General features: G+C 36.1%; 1 protein-coding gene across 1 annotated transcript in view; it reads left to right on the top strand.

The window, feature by feature from the left end:
* Positions 1–586: 586 nt before the first annotated feature.
* LOC136808750 (ubiquitin carboxyl-terminal hydrolase 22-like) overlaps positions 587–12,766 on the top strand; it is a 151,219-nt gene continuing 139,039 nt past the window's right edge. Inside the window, exon 1 of the mRNA XM_067065298.1 lies at positions 587–592. The gene's annotated coding sequence lies outside the window, so the exon portion shown is untranslated. The remainder of the gene's footprint in view (positions 593–12,766) is intronic.

Raw genomic sequence — 12,766 nt, 5'->3', positions numbered from 1 at the left:
CTATGCTACGACGAAAAGGCGTATACTGATTTATCTGTATCTCTTAGGCTTCCACTGTTTACTAATTTAATGTTTCTTTAGTTTCTCTACCCGAAAGGCCCTCAAGATTTAATGATACAAAAGTCAATATATCGAAGAATTTTTTTAAATGGTATTGTTTTTTGTCTTTCTTAGTGATCATGAAAGCAAAAGACAAATGAAGTATAATTTTGTTCACATGTATAAAATGCCATAATGTATAAATTTCACAATAGCAAATAGAAAATTTTTTAAGTCAAAATAACACCGAAAAGTAGAATATTTACGATCCGATGGTAGAAAAGGTTAATCACTTGGGAAAAAAGTAAATGATAAAGTGGACTATTCTTTAGGAACTGAAGATAAGTTTTCTCTATTAAATATCGTTAAATTTGTCGACAAAAAGGGACACATGATAGATATGTAAAGAAAACGAGGATTGTCAAAAACCTTAATTCTTTATCCGAAAACTCAATTGAATAACATTTCTGAGGCTCTAAAGTGTATATATTTTTCGGTATAATTTTGCGTGATCTTGTCGCGAATTTTAGTTAGTATGTTTAAATTTTTTTAGATTTTAACGGGGAGGACCTAATTGCCCGGGGGGAAATTGTACTTCGAAACCACAAAATAAGGTAAAATAGGATTTGAGCAAAAATAAAAAACATGGGGCCTTATAGCATGTCAAGTGTGAAATCAATGAAATCCTACCTTGCCTGAATACAGAAAACGGTCTATTTATAGGCTTCTCGCTGAAGCGCTCTCTATACAAAAAACTAATGAAAGACTGGTACTTAAAAAACGTGACTCAATATTATGCCTTGGCCTTATACAGTAGTTGTCTATATAGTCTTCTCGCTGAAGCGCTCTCTATACAAAAAAAATAAGGAAAGACACTGGAATACTTAGAAAAACGTGAAATCAATATTATGCCTTGGCCTTATACAGTAGGTTGTCTTATTATAGTCTTCCACGCTGAAGCACTCTCTATACAGAAAAACTAAGGAAAGACACTGGAAGACCTAGAAAAACAGTGAAATCAATAATATGCCTTGGCCTTATAGCATGTCAATAGTCGTTCTCGCTGAAGCACTCTCTATACAGAAAAACTAAGGAAAGACACTGGAAGACCTAGAAAAACGGTGAAATCAATAATATGCCTTGGCCTTATAGCATGTCTTATGATAGTCTTCCACGATGAGGCGCTCTCTATACAGAAAAACTAAGGAAACACTGGAATCAATAAATGTCCTAATAGCCTGGCCTTATAGTTGTCTTATAGTCGTCACGCTGAAGCCTCTCTATACAAAAAACTAAGGAAGACACTGGATACTAAAAAACGTCGATCAATGATTATGCCTGGCCTATTACGTAGGTCTTGTCAATATATAAAAACTAAGATACCCTGGAAAAACACTGAAGAAAATTAGTGATACGCTTCCGCTTACACATGTCTGTGGCAACACATACAGAAAAACTAAGAAAAGGAAGACAGGAAAACCGAAATCATCGGAAATAATACACCATGTCTCATACGGGAGGGAAAAACTAAAGAAAAGCACCGGAAAACATTGAAATCAGCACTGTTTTCCGGCATTCTAATTGGCACTTGACATAGATCATGCGTTAAATTGATAACGCTTTTTTAATATCAGCGAATGATGTTACATTACATTATGTTATGTTATGGGTTATACACTGTCTGTAAAAAAAACACCGTCAAATTTGAATGTGACGTGCATTTGAAAATCCGACGATTTCGCTGGCCCATACATTGCGAGCTTGCCCCACCACGCCACTGATTGACACCAGAAAACTTTAAAACTTCAAACTTTTGGCCAGTAAACGTGAAGAGAAAACTTAAAGAATAAGAGTATTAATCATTTTTCAAAATCAGAGACTTTCGAGCCACCATTACAGTTGCCCTTTGCGGACAAAGCCTGCACATATCGATTGTTTTCTGAAATGCTCTTCCACCGTTTTATTCTATGTCTTCATCAACATGAAAAATATGAGCAATCTCATTGGCTAAATACGCGTACATAAATGCGCGGCCACTTGTCTAAATCAGCCACGGTAATTGGATATATTTTTCTCGTTCAGAGTTTTCTATATTTTCAAAATATGACGAAAAATCTGAACACAAAAATTATATCCCATATTGTTCTCGGTACTCTGTGATAACTACTTCTTAATCCAAAGTCTCTATAATAATTCCATGGTTTGTTACTTTCGATGTGATAACTCCTAAACCATTTGACATCCAAGAAAACAATGCCCCGTTTCTAAAAGACCCCCCCCCCCTCAGCTAAACTCATTAAGCAAGAACACCCCCTTCTCACTGACCCACTGGGACCCATTCCCACCGAAAAAATTGTCCAAAATATCGCCCCGTTGGAAAATTATCGTCCAATATTTGTCCCTACTGAAAATAATCAAATGAACCAATCCTCACTGGAAAGTTTATTACTTTTCCCATCCCCGTACTGAATTTTCTGACTTGAAAACAAAAGAATTGAAATCCCCAGCCATAAAAATATCGTACCATCGAACTTTTTTCTGCTATTTTTATCCCCACTGGCTGAAAAAATCCCACCTGGTCTGTGAGAAAGGGGTGTGCAAGATTCATCCCAAAAACCGCTACCCCCCCCCCCCCCCCCCCCCCCCATATAACTTTCTCTCTGTTCAAAGTTCGAATTATTTAAAACGAATGAATTTCAAATTTTTATTTTCTTCCAGAACTCTTCAGTTGTCTCGACCAAAAACCAATGCCTGTTTTGTTTAACTTAGATATCCAAGCTCAAATATTATATTAATTGAAAAGAGAAAAAGAAAATTTATGCTCTCAATTTTTTATTTTTTTTCACATGATAATCTCATGGTTGATTGAAATTCGATTGACGTTTTTGCTTACGTTAATTTGTAATTTCCCGCGAACTTGTAATTTCCCTCCTAGCTTTTGTAATTTCCCTCCTAGATTTTGTAATTTCCCGCAAAAGTGAAATTTTCTTCGTTTGGAATATCATCACGATTTTTGACTTTCTTACTAACTTCAAAGGCTTAAGTAAATGGAATACTATCCAATTAAAACTCGATTCGCGTTTCTATGACTTTTTTGAGACCTCTTTTTAAATTTTCAGATTGATTTCCAGTGTTAAATTGACGTCTTTCAGAATTGTTAGAATTTCAATCCAAACCATGAGATTAACCAGGAATCCCATGCTTGTTTTCGTGAAATTCTGGATAAATTACCCTCGGTCAAATTTTGAAATGTTTTAAATTTCCCTCGTTGCACTCGGGAAATTTCAAAAAATTTCAAATTTGACCTCGGGAAATTTATCCCGAATTTCCCTCATAACCATGAGATTACTAGTACTAATTTCTCCATTTATGATTATCTTTTCAACGGTGAATTATCTATTCAACTGACTGCTAATTTGAAAGAAGGTTTTTTTTGAGTTAATGAAGCAACAATGAATACAACAGCTGCAAATATTAACTGAAACAACGTCCCAACCGTCCCCAATGAGAAAAATATGCAGAATGGTCTTGTCATAACTCTTTTTTTATAAAAGGGCTACATACACTACACAATATATTGTCGGGCAATATATTAATTATATATTGCTGAATGCCGGCAATATATTGAAAAGGTGTCCGGCATATATTGTCAGCACAATTGCAATATTCCAGCAATAAAGGGGGTTTGTTTACAGAAAGAAAATTCCTTTTTGAAATAGAGCACCTGTTGTTTACTTCGTACATTACGGTCCGAAAACTATATTGTCGAATATTGCTCACCAATATATTGTGTAATCTAAGTAGCCATTACGGAAAAAAATTTCGCCGTCAGGAGGAAGGAACCAAAGCAAAAAGCAAAACATATTTATAAGAAAAATATACAAAATACAGTTCCAGTTAATTTTGACCAAGATTGTAGGTAAACCAGACCATTAACCAGAAAATACTTTGTATTTCATAATTTCTAGCATCAAGAAAGAATTCAATAAAAATTAAAACAAAAACAAAAAGACTATCACGTCCATATTATCCTTCATACTGATGTACAGAAATCCTCTCACAAATCCACTAGATTCGATTGATGGAATATTTCATTACAGATCTTTATCAGTTTATGCATCCAATAGCTTATGCGTATTAATTTACATTCAGTGTCAAAAAGCTGCAAACCTACCTCAAACCCAGTTTCCTTTTATGAAAGTAGTTTATCTAGTAGAAGTCGTAGAAAACTAAAAAGAAAAAGTGCTAGTTGCTTAGCGTACGAAATTATCTTCAAACTTTTGATTGGATCACATATTTGATTTAAGAAATGAGTAAATGTTTACAATTTTCACGATAGTAATCCCAATAAGCTAATGCATGTTGATGAAATTTTGAATGCCTTGACATTCCTGTCCCCTAAGCAATCAGCATGGCGTCAAAAATGATTTTTATTCGACTATAATGCCACATTTTCGCATTCATAAGATACGACAAATTATGAGGAATATTAAATTTCCTTTCTGTGTGTAAATAGAAAATATTCAAATCGATAAAACAGGTCCCATACAGATTTGAATCTATTCTCCAGAGCTTAGCAACATGACTATTGAAGAATTTTACAAGAAGACTTCTCGCAGTGTGTCTAAATTTTCTGCGCACAATAAACTAAAAGTTCGTATAGATGCTCATATTTCAATTTACTATCTTAGAACAAAGTTTTCTCAACGTTCATCTAATGTTCTACACGTTTTCTGATAAGAACAAACTACATAAGAACATAAGGCTTTAATAGCCAAAAATTTTTGGAACATGTTAAGAACACTTTGCGGCTTTGCAGACTCCAAAACACCCAATTTCTTGGGAAAATGGACTAAAATACTCACAAATGGCCAAATATAGAACATGTTAAGAACATTTTTAGGCCTAAAAGTCAAAAAGTTGGAGAACATCCGAAGGCTTCAAAATTTTTGGATGCTCTTATAAAAAATGTGTGCAGTGAGGTTATCAGTTTCCACATTCCAATTTTTTAAACATGTTTTTAGTTTCGCCATTTTGTGGGTATTTTTGTGCGTTTTCTGAGAAATCGGATGTTTTAGAGTCCCTAAAGCCTTAAAATGTTCTTCTTAACTTGTTCTTAATATTAAATCTCTATAAATGCTAAAAGTTAAAATAAAATGCTAATGAAAAGGCCCCTTCTAAATTTTCCATCCGTGAAGTTTAAAAATCATTTAGAACTATTTGTTAATCAATCAAAAATTTCGAGCATCAAAAAATGTGACAAATACTTGATAAATATTGATAGTAATTATATCACTCGATATTGCCACAAAAAGTTATTCCACCGACAAGTTTAAGCTTGTATTACAAAAACAATCCACATTTTTAATATTACATGGTATTCTACAGACTCGATCTCAGGGAAAACGTCATCGATGTTTTCATCAAAACATATCATCGTTTCTCTGATGTAAGGATCATGTATGTAATGTGTTTTAAATGTTACTTAATCCTTTCAGAAAATCGCCTCATACCAGCGATAAAAATTTAATTTACTTTCATCAATCAAGAAAAAGGAATAGGCACGGGCACGAGGTTGCGTATCCTGATGTAAAAATGTTTCGTGAAAAGATGAATATCGTAAATGTCAAAGCAAATCACTAATGGAGGGTCGTGCTCAGTCTAATCTGGGAAATTCATTATATGCACCACTTCTGAGTTTTCTGAAAACTTTTAAAATTTTCCACCCAATACGTCACTTTTAAACAATAGAAAAAGTGACGTGTTGGGTGAAAAAAAAGAAAAGTTGCAGAATTTCTTGAAGTCATTGCAGTGGTGCATATCATGAATAAACGTAAATTTTTTCATTTCCTTGGTTTCCCCAGACTTTGTATAGCTATAGAAGGTAGAGCGAAACTAGCAACACTAGCATCTAAGAATGGCGAATTTTTTTGCCAAAAATAGATGAGAAAAAATTGCCATGGGAGACCTAAGGAAAAAAATCTGATTTAATTTGGCTACACTCTTATTTATTAGAACAATTTTATAAGAATAATGAGGTTTAGAATCACGAAAAATTCTGAATCGCTGAATTTCAAGCAATGCAGTAATCTCAATGTGGTAAATCCTGCCCTACATAACACACCAGAAGAAAAATTTGAGGCTTAAAATGACAAAAAATATCAACTAGGTCTCAACAAAAATTCATTGGTTTAAAATGATATATATGTTTAAAGAGGCCCCCCAGTGGACACAAAATTCACGCCATCACGCCAATTTCTTTTCGATTTCACGCCATTACACCTAGAAAATTAGTTTTTCTCTGGATAAACTCAGTTATAAACACGTTTAGACCCATTGGTATGGATAAAATGCTGTTGTATAAACTTAATTTTTGCCCACAAAAAGATGTGTGTTTTGTCGTCAATCAGTTTTTCGGCATTCTCATACGCGTAAGTCATCAGTCTTGTAATTTTTCCTATCGGAAACACCCGAAAAATCTGGATGAAATTTGACTTTTGTTTTTCTATTTTTAGTAGTACACAGGGGGTCAAATTCCAGTTTTTTCGGGTGTTTCCGATAGGAAAAATGACCTAATCTTGACTTATGCATATCCCAAATTGTTTGATAACTGGTGGGTCACATCAAAGGGCCCCGGTTTGAGGAGGGCTGAGGTATATTTGAGCAGTGCCGTAGGAAGCATTTTCATATAGGAGGGGTTGAAGTTTAGTGGCATAGCCCCCCCCCCCCAGTTGCTACGACACTGTTTAAGGATTCAAAGTGCTATTTTAGGACCCATTTCAATTCAACACGTCGATCTTTGATTGGATTAATCGGATTCAAATTTCCTTGTTTTAGCCAAATTTTGAGAAACTAACTGAGAAGAAATGCTTTTTTTTTCTTTTATCCTTTAGAGGACAAATGTAAGTACATTCTGTGAAAATTTCAAGTCACTTTCCTATCCGGAATTAACTTGATTCCGATTTAGAGGGCTCTCAACCGGGATGAGGACGGGATAGAGGGATCTCTCGAAAACGAAAGTGCCCAATAACTGGTGAAAAGTTTGATGTATCAAAAAACATTTTTTTCCTACTTTTACATTGCTATAAGAAGACTTTATATACCAAATTTCATCTCCTTATGAGCTCTACTTAAGGCGATACAAGGGATAATAGCCAAAATAATCCCGATTATACAAAAGTTCCAATAAAAGATCACTGTGCAATTTGAAAAATAATTCATGTAAAAATAATGGAAATCTTTTAAAAGTACAAGCAACATGAGGGGCCATGCAATGAAGTATAAGCCCGAAGGGCTAGAAGTCAATCTCTTTGGTAGGATTTGAAGCCAACGGCGGCTCGCCTGGTTTTTACACAAATGACAGATTGAAACTAAAATTTACCGCTAAATTTCGAAAAAAATATCAATCATAAACAAAGGAATTGCTAGATTCAATCTATCGTTAAAAATGCGGCGCATTTTTTAAGACTTCACTTTTTCTTGCCTGAGAAAGGTTAGAGATTGAACTCTAGCCCTTCGGGCTTTAAACTCAATGGGGCCATGCCCCCTGTTCCCCCGTTGACGGGGCCCATGGGCATTAATTGTGAATTAACGTGAATAGTTTTCAAAAGGGGAACGAGGAGGTGCAACCATGGTTTGCGCCGACAGGAGAAATTTTAAATTTAGTATGGCTAAAATCGCCCTCATTTACTCTCTTTTTTTCCAAAATATGGTTTGAGCATCACAGGATTCCTTTGATCAATACAAATCTACTTAAAATTACACCTCATAATAAACCTGTTGCTTCTTTCTGTTTAAGGCTTTTGCGACAAATGTATATTTTACTGAAATAAAGCACGCATCTATAAGAAGACTAGCTAGCAACTCCTAAAAACAATCGGAAGTTACAAGGATAAATGGCAGATGAATAGAACTGTTTCTTTTATGTTTTAAAATGAGATCTATAGGAGGCCCCACCATAGTTGGGGCCAACCAAGAAAATTTTGAAATTCAAACCCTCTAAATTGGCTAAAATGGACATAGAAATACGACATGCAACTAATAAATATAATTTTCACGATCACGCTGAACTGTAAATTTCACGCCATCACGCCTAAAAAAACTCGATTTCACGATCACGCCGGCACTTCATTTTCACACCATCACGCCAGTTTTTTCAAAATTTCAAGCCATCACGCCACGAAAAACCCTCCATCACGCCATCACGCCAACCGCTGGGGGCCTCTTTAAATGACAGCCTTTTTCTTTTGACGGTCTCTAAAACAGTTTATTTTTCAGTATTTTGATACAGACAACAACATTGCCAAATTACAAGAAAAATTGCAAGAAAGTTTGTTTTAGATCCGTCAATCAAGCTCGTTATATTTGGCACTTTATGGAAATTCAACTATTCGAATCCAGTCCCTTCCCCATTTGTCTTCAAAGCTGACCCGTCTTTCATTTCCAATTCTGTCGATGACCCACCTCATTGACGAATGGCCAAAATGGGTCAATGACTCTCCATTCAAAAAGCTATCACTCAAGGTGTTGATGATCATACCTGTCTACTGCTACAGAAGCCCAGCTGCAACTCCAAAAAGAAACATAACTCTGACGCACTTAAACGTTGGTTTCTACTATGGAAGAGTGAAGACTTCGACGCTCTTATTCGTGAAGCACGTTATCTTCAATCACAGCTTTCATTTCGCCGATAGGCACCCAGTCGTTCGAAGAAAAAGCCAAATTCAATGATCTGATGCTGAAAGGAAAAATCGGCCCCACAATTCGACTTCTTAATGACATTAAATCTAGTGGAGTGCTAAATCTAACAAAGGAAACGCTGACCTCTCACGAGTTCCTGCTAAGCGGTCCAATCAACAAAGTAGGAGATTATGTCTTTCAGAAGATCGATGGAGCCTTGATCAGGAAGCTTGCTTGCCATCTAAAACTAACAGCTGGCCCATCGACACTGGATGCTGATGGCTGGAGAAGAATCCTCACATTTGCTTACTTTGGAAATCACAGCCTGAACCTATGTGATGCTATCGCTAAAGTATCACGCAAGGTTTGTCAAAAAATTGAACTTTGGCAAGACAGCTCACTCTAATCACTACTATTGAACAGATTAATTCCTCTGGACAAGAATCCGGGGGTGAGACCCATTGCAATCGGTGAAGTATTGAGACGTCTAATCGGGAAGTCCGTTGTGACCGTATTGAAACCAAATGTACTGCAAAGTGTTGGAGAATCCTGTTGGTAGACGCAGACAACGCCTTCAGCCGTATAAATCGGCGAGTGATGATTCATAATATACAAATAATCTGCCCTGAAATTGCAACTTTTATCAATAACACGTTTTCGTCAAATTCAAGACTCTTCATCATTGTCGGCTATGAAATCAACTCGTCAGAGGGTACAGCTCAAGGGGTAGCCCAGTAGCCACGCTCTCGCTCTCGTCCCATTGCTAGAAAAAATCAGTTCGAAGGACGTCAATCAAGTCGCGTATGCTGATGATTTGAGTGCAGCTGGTCAACTCGAATCTCTTCTTGAAGTGTGGAAAAAGCTTCAGAGCATTGGTCCGTACCTCGGATATTTCCCTAAAGACTCAAAATCCTGGTTAGTCGTAAATCCGATAAATACGAACTATCTAAATCGATTATGTATCAAACTATGTAGAAGATTGGATCAACCAACTCAAAGTACTATCTGAGATTGCTAAAGCTGGAGGAAGCGTATTGTGCATTTACCGCTGGCTTCGTGCACAAGTTCAACTTCATCATTCGTACCATCCCAAACATCAAGCCACTCCTTCAGCCTTTAGAAGATGTCATCCGTCATCATTTCATTCCCGCACTGTGCGAAGGTAGAACCTGTTTCCCGAATAGACGTCCATCCCTGCGCTAATTGCTAAGAGAGAAAAAATCCAACCCCCCCCCCCGCTCTTATTAAGACCCCCCCTGCTAATTAAATTCGAATAATTCAATATTTTATTACAGTGTAGATATACCTTAAACTTGTTAAAATTTTCCTTTTTGTTAGTATTGGTTCTTATTTTACGATTTTATTTGATAAAAATCTTCCTACCCCCCTGCTTATTCGAACCCTCCTCCGTCTATTCGGGAGACAAGAGTAGAACCTGTAATGACCACGAACGCCCAATTACTCTCATTACCTGTGAAGCTTGGTGGTTTGGGAATTGTCAATGTTTTGGATACCTGTGAACTGGAATTCGAACAATCTATCAAAGTTACGCAAAACCTTGTCAGAAAGATAGTGAATCAAAACGTCACAAATATCATTGAATCTGATCAAACCGATATCGAATCTAAGACCGCGTTCTTTCAACGAAAGCTCGAAAACTTGAAGTCTGTTTCATCTCCATTCTCGAACTGAAGGCCATCGAAATCGCAACTTCGCATGGTGCTTCAGCGTGGTTGTCATCACTGCCGATCCGGTCAGAAGAGTTCTCGCTGACGAAAAGGGAATTCTTCGATGCGATCTACCTTAGATATGGTTGGGATATAATATACTGCGTCTGTGGTTCGAAGTTCAATCTTGACCATGCTCTTCAATGCAAAGTTGGCGGCTTTATCCACATGCGTCACAATGATGATCTTACCGTTTGTAAACTTAACGTCTATAGTAATGGTCTTGATCTCAGGGCTGATATCGCACTAAGAGGATTTTGGCAGCGACAACAGAAGGCATTTCTTGACGTGAGGGTGTTTCCCCCCTTTGCTAGAAGTTATCGTAGCCGAAATCTTACTAATGTGATGAGGCTCATGGAGAAAGAGAAGAAGTGAAAATATGTCAATCGCATTTTAGAACAGGAGAATTGGACATTCACCCTACTGGTTTCCTCCTCAAATGGTGGCTTGAGCAAAGAGACCAAACGATTTTACGCTCGCCTAAGTGAACTTTTGTGTGAAAAGAATAAGTGTGCATTTTCACTTATTTTTATGTAAAGAGAAAAATTCCATTTAGTTTGATTCGGTTAGCTGTGGTGTGCTTGAGAGGTTCGAGGTCCTGGAGGCACGCCAGAGACACTCTACTTTCAATAACACGACAGCTGATGCTGAAACCATAAATTTGTTTTGTAACATCTAATATTTTGTTTTATTGTTGTTGGACGTAGATCATCTGCGTGTTTTTAAGTATCGTTTTGGTTTGTCCTTTTTGGTGTCTTTTCAGGATTTTTATTGTTTCTTTCGCAGGTCTTGCCATTTTCTCATTTTTGGGGTAATTTATGTATTTTATTCATAACTAATATATTCAGTATTATGCAGCGACTTCACTTATTTGATGCAACGGCTTCAAAAAAAAAGAACGAATGTCTTCTTTTCTTTCTCAATTGAACCATAATCAAGATCAAACGCGAGGTAGGCTACGTCATTCCATATCTTTATTCTTTTCAAGCGTAAAACTCCCTGGATGGGATATGACTAGATGTATGAGCACTGCTCTTGTTTCGAATAATGAAATTCTCCGATAAATCGCATGCGCACTAAGGTTTTAATGAAACAATAGAGAGTTTCCAAACCTATGCCAATCAGCTGTGTTTTAAACATTCTTTTATTTGTAAAGTAAAAAGTTTATTATTCTTTCGATGACGTCATTTAGGCTCAAAACCGAGCCCAAAACGACGTCATCAACGCAAAGATTCTCAGTATTTTGAGTTTTGATCCGTTTTAAGTTGTGATTTTTGGAATTTACATGAAATTTTAGAGACCCAACCTCGTCCCCGTGATTAATCTCATTTCTTGATTGATGAAAGTAAATTAAATTTTTATCGCCCTATATCAGGTGATTTTCTGAAAAGATTAAGTATATTATGGAATCAACTCAAATGGAATCAACACGTATAAGTTTAATTTGGGATCACTATCGTAAAAAATTGAAAACATTTTTCTCAAATTAATAAGTGATAAAATCGAAGGTTTGAAGACAATTTCGTACCCAAAGCAACTAACCAAGCGATCTCGCTCTTTACAAGATTTGTTTACCCTGAGTATCAGAGTTTAAGTTTTCAAAGAATATATTAACCTCTGAAGACCAATTATAGAAATTTTATCGCGCATGTGTCAATCTAATCACTGTAGAAAGAATCAAAGATGAAGAGCAAATATTACCTTATTAATGTTCTGGCAGACTGTATCGGTATGCAGTTTACTATATACAAATTCCCCAGAAATCTCCAAGTGTAATTGAAGTGAGTTTCTTTCAAAAGGAATCTTTTACATGATTCCCAAATGTATAACAGTAATTACTAAACTATTAATTATGGAAATGTCATTTTAATTGATTCAAATAGACAGATTTTATGGTATGATTCTCTATCACTGACTCTTTTTAAAAAGCATTGATGATATTTTTTAGTTGTGTTTCAACGACGGGAATAAAAATATCAACTTTGAACTTCATCCAAGATCTTGGATGGTCGTCATGGTTAGTTTTGTCTTCGTTGATTGTGCGCTGAATAGAATCTCGATTCGTCGGCACAGCGTCGATATATGATTTCAACCTGTGCTTTTCACGGTAAGATTTGATTGATTAATGGAAGTTTGATTACACTGATAATTGTTAATTTCTCAATCGTAATATCAACATAAAATCGAATGAACTGATGGAAAATTCGACCTTAAAATGAGGATTTCCGGTCGTGTATACTGTCGGGGGGTTAGTGTATACAGTCGGGAGGAGGGCTTTTTTTAATCTCCAAAATCACAATCAATTTTTAAGTTTTTTCAGA

The sequence above is a fragment of the Clytia hemisphaerica genome, unplaced genomic scaffold, assembly GCF_902728285.1.
Source record: "Clytia hemisphaerica strain Z4C2 unplaced genomic scaffold, Clytia hemisphaerica genome assembly, whole genome shotgun sequence".
In the NCBI taxonomy this organism is placed as follows: Eukaryota; Metazoa; Cnidaria; class Hydrozoa; order Leptothecata; family Clytiidae; genus Clytia; species Clytia hemisphaerica.
The sequence above is the reverse complement of the archived record's forward strand: the minus strand, read 5'-3'. Positions and strand labels throughout refer to the sequence as shown.